Raw genomic sequence first — 5,000 nt, forward strand, 5'->3', positions numbered from 1 at the left:
CAGGCCAGGCAGGAAAATTTGTCGAGGGGACACGCTGACGAAACAGCGCTGGTTCAGGCACGGCGGGCAGTGTTGGAATCGGCAGCGCCGACGAAATCGGCAAAGTCGGCAGAATCGGCAGCGCAGATTTTTCGACGAACACGGGCTGGACGGTGGACTGTCCAGGCCAGGCAGGAAAATTTGTCGAGGGGACACGCTGACGAAACAGCGCTGGTTCAGGCACGGCGGGCAGTGTTGGAATCGGCAGCGCCGACGAAATCGGCAAAGTCGGCAGAATCGGCAGCGCAGATTTTTCGACGAACATGGGCTGGACGCTGGACTGGCCGGGCCATGCAGGAAAATTCATCGAGGGGACACGCTGACGAAACAGCGCTGGTTCAGGCACGGCGGGCAGTGGTGGAATCGGCAGCGCCGACGAAATCGGCAAAGTCGGCAGAATCGGCAGCGGGTGCTGGCGATGGGTCTGGACGGGCTGGATAGTCCAAGGCTCGACGAGAAAGACTGCTGGTTTAGACACTGGGGCAGTGGCAGCCCGCGGGACAGTGTCGGCAGATTCGGCAGCGCAGATTTGTGCGGCTGCAGGTTCGTCGGGGAAAATCGGCAGCGCAGATTTTGCGACGAACATGGGCTGGGCGATGGACTGTCCAGGCCAGGCAGGAAAATTTGTCGAGGGGACACGCTGACGAAACAGCGCTGGTTCAGGCACGGCGGGCAGTGTTGGAATCGGCAGCGCCGACGAAATCGGCAAAGTCGGCAGAATCGGCAGCGCAGATTTTTCGACGAACACGGGCTGGACGGTGGACTGTCCAGGCCAGGCAGGAAAATTCGTCGAGGGGACACGCTGACGAAACAGCGCTGGTTCAGACACGGTGGGCGCAGTGTTGGAATCGGCAGCGCCGAGAAAATCGGCAAAGTCGGCAGAATCGGCAGCAGGTGCTGGCGATGAGTCAGGACGGACTGGATAGTCCAAGGCTCGATGAGAAAGACCGCTGGTTTAGACACTGGGGCAGTGGCAGCCCGCGGGGCAGTGTCGGCAGATTCGGCAGCAGTGTCTGCCGATTCGGCAGCGTTGGCTTGTTGGCGCGGGGGGCCGATTCGAGTGGGGACTTGGGCAGCGGGCAGTGAAAGCAAGAGTTTCCCCGATGCTGCCGGGAAAAACGCTCCCCGGGATGGCCGGGTGAGATGACCCGGCGGCCCGCGACGGGTCATTCAATTCCATGCCCCGTCAACATAACTCCCGATGTACTGTTTGCTTTTTCGGAAGAAGAGATCCATCCCCCCATCCTCGGCCAGCCAAAAACGCTCCAATTAATGGCCGGGTGAGATGACCCGGAGGCCCGCGACGCGTCATTCAAATCACTGCCCTATCGGCTACAACTGCTGATGGGTGGGATTAGAGGCCTGCCATGGTGGTGAGGGGCGGCGAGGACCGTGAAAGCTAGAGTTTTTCAGAGGCTGCCGGGAAAAAGGCCCCTCGGGTGGCGGGGTGCGAGGACCAGGCGCGTCATTCAATTCTCTTCCCTATCAACTTGGCTCCCGTTGGCGGGATTGGAGGCCTACTGTTTGTTACAGGGCTAAAATCGTCAGGGGAAGAGCTGACGAAACAATGCTGGTTTGGATGCAGGGGGTAGTGTTGGAATCGGCAGCGCGGACAAAATCGGCAAAGTCGACAAAAAAGACTGTTGGTCTGGACATCGGGGCAGCGGCAGCCATGCCGACAGGGGGGGAAATCGGCAGCACAGATTTGTGCAGCTGCAGGTTCGTCGGGGAAATCGGCAGCGCAGATTTTTCGATGAACATGGGCTGGAAGATGGACTGTCCAGGCCAGGCAGGGAAATTCGTCAAGGGGACACGCTGACGAAACAGCGCTGGTTCAGGCACGGCGGGCAGTGTTGGAATCGGCAGCGCCGACGAAATCGGCAAAGTCGGCAGAATCGGCAGCGGGTGCTGGCGATGAGTCTGGACGATTTATAGTCCAGGGCTTGATGGAAAAGACTGTTGGTCCAGACAATGGGGCAGTGGCAGCGCGGATTTGTGCAGCTGCAGGTTCGTCGGGGAAAATCGGCAGCGCAGATTTTTCGACGAACAGGGGCTGGGCGCTGGACTGGCCGGGCCAGGCAGGAAAATTCGTCAGGGGGGCACGCTGACGAAAACAGGGGCTGCGGAGTGGAAAATCGGCAGCGCAGATTTTTCGACGAACAGGGGCTGGACCGGCCGGGCCAGGCAGGAAAATTCGTCAGGGGGGCACGCTGACGAAAAGAGGGGCTGCCGCGTGGAAAATCGGCAGCGCAGATTTTTCGACGAACAGGGGCTGGACGCTGGACTGGGCCAGGCAGGAAAATTCGTCAGGGGGCACGCTGACGAAAAGAGGGGCTGCCGCGTGGAAAATCGGCAGCGCAGATTTTTCGACGAACATTCGTCAGGGGGGCACGCTGACGAAAAGAGGGGCTGCCGCGTGGAAAATCGGCAGCGCAGATTTTTCGACGAACATTCGTCAGGGGGGCACGCTGAGGAAAACAGGGGCTGCCGCGTGGAAAATCGGCAGCGCAGATTTTTCGACGAACAGGGGCTGGATGCTGGACCGGCCGGGCCAGGCAGGAAAATTCGTCAGGGGGGCACGCTGACGAAAAGAGGGGCTGCCGCGTGGAAAATCGGCAGCGCAGATTTTTCGACGAACAGGGGCTGGACTGGCCGGGCCAGGCAGGAAAATTCGTCAGGGGGGCACGCTGACGAAAAGAGGGGCTGCCGCGTGGAAAATCGGCAGCGCAGATTTTTCGACGAACAGGGGCTGGACGCTGGACTGGGCCAGGCAGGAAAATTCGTCAGGGGGGCACGCTGACGAAAACAGGGGCTGCCGCGTGGAATGGCAGCCTACACGCAGATGCGAATTCGGCAGCGCACGATGGCTTGAGCAGGTCATGGGTTCGACTTGGCGCGATCTGAAACCTGGACGAGGGACTGTCGACGCTGGACGAGCCAGCGCGGTGGCCTGTCGTGCCCCGTTCAGGGGGGGCCTGCCGCGGAGACAGCCCTCGCGGGCTCGACAGCGCAGGCCAGCGTCCCCGACGTCGCTGGCCGCGGCAGGCGAGCTGCCGGGGTTCCCGCATTCCTACAAGAAAACGTCGTGCTTTCCACATGAAACCAATCCAGTAAAATCAGCCATATTTTTATGAGGCTGCCCACTGAATTTGGGGTCATTCCGGGCCGGTTCCTAGTTTTGCGGATTTACTCGATTTCTAATGGTAGGAAAATTAAAACAAATACTTCCCGACCTCGAAAAATTCTGGGAAAATTAATGAAGGTGGATTGGATTTTTGCCAACCTCTGTGCAAAATTTCAGCTCAAAATACCAAGAAATGAATTTTTTAGAGGGGGGGTGACAGCTGGGACCTAGTAGTGTCTCCCCCTGCCAGAGCTGCAATGACACTTATTGCTCTTTAGGGAGCCACCAGGCCGGCGCCCCTCAAAGACCACACGCGCGCGCGCGCCCGCCCGCGCTGGGCGCTGGGGCGCTGGGGCCTGAGGGCCTGGGGCCCTTGGGGGCCCTTGGGCGCGCGCGCGCGGCCCCCGCAGCCATGCCGCGCTGCGCGACGCGCGGACAGCCCCTGCTGGCTTGCTCTCTCGCCCGCGGGGGGGCTGCCTTCGGGCCCTGGCCCCCCGCGTTCTGGCCTGCCCCCTGCGTGGGAGAGGCTAGGCGCTGCAGGGGCCAGCCCGACGTCGCTGGCCGCGGCAGGCGACAGCCCGACATCGCTGGCCGCGGCAGGGGCCAGCCCGACGTCGCTGGCCGCGGCAGGCGACAGCCCCTGCTGGCTTGCTCTCTCGCCCGCGGGGGGGCTGCCTTCGGGCCCTGGCCCCCCGCGTTCTGGCCTGCCCCCCGCGTGGGAGAGGCTAGGCGCTGCAGGGGCCAGCCCGACGTCGCTGGCCGCGGCAGGCGACAGCCCCTGCTGGCTTGCTCTCTCGCCCGCGGGGGGGCTGCCTTCGGGCCCTGGCCCCCCGCGCTCTGGCCTGCCCCCCGCGTGGGAGAGGCTAGGCGCTGCAGGGGCCAGCCCGACGTCGCTGGCCGCGGCAGGCGAGCCGCCGGGGTTCCCGCATTCCTACAACAAAACGTCGTGCTTTCCACATGAAATCAATCCAGTAAAATCAGCCATATTTTTATGAGGCTGCCCACTGAATTTGGGGTCATTCCGAGCCGGTTCCTATTTTTTCCGATTTCCTCGATTTTTAATGGTAGGAAAATAAAAAAAAATACTTCCCGACCTCGAAAAATTCTGGAAAAATTAATAAAGTTGGATTGGATTTTTGCCAACCTCTGTGCAAAATTTCAGCTCAAAATACCAAGAAATGAATTTTTTAGAGGGGGGGTGACAGCTGGGACCTAGTAGTGTCTCCCCCTGCCAGAGCTTCAATGACACTTATTGCTCTTTAGGGGGGTGCCCCCTGACTGGCCATGGGGCGCGCTGGCCTGGCGCCCATAGGCCTGCCGCGGGGGATATGTGGGCTGTTGCTAAACTCGGACTAAGGTGGGGGGCCTCATGGCCCGAAGTATTGCCGGCATCGATGACCCGTTTTCCGGCCGGCGACGACCCGATTCCGGCCACCGTCTTCGGGACCCGCTCCAAGCCGTCGGGCGCGTTGGGGCTGCTTATCCGCGGCGTGGGCGTGGCATTCATTTGCCGTGCTTGTGCCAAGGTGCTGGCAGCTGCTGCGCGGCTGTCTGCTTGCCGCGACGTCACGGCGGCGGTGGCCGCTGCCCCTGCTCGCAAGTCGGAGGCCTGGCCGACGTGGCTGGTGCGGACCGCCGAGCTTGGGGATTGCGAGGAGAGCTCTACGCTGGCGTGGGCGTGGCATTAAATTGCCGTGCGCGCGCCCATGCGTTGGCTCTCCTCGCAATCCCCGACCTCGTGGCGTGACGTGCCCGCTGCCGAGGCCTGGCCTCCGTCTTGCGAGCCGGGGCTGACAGCCCCCCGCATGATTGTCCCTGTCGTTCCCCCCCGCGGCCT

Source organism: Populus nigra, chromosome 2 (assembly GCF_951802175.1).
Source record: "Populus nigra chromosome 2, ddPopNigr1.1, whole genome shotgun sequence".
Lineage (NCBI taxonomy): Eukaryota > Viridiplantae > Streptophyta > Magnoliopsida > Malpighiales > Salicaceae > Populus > Populus nigra.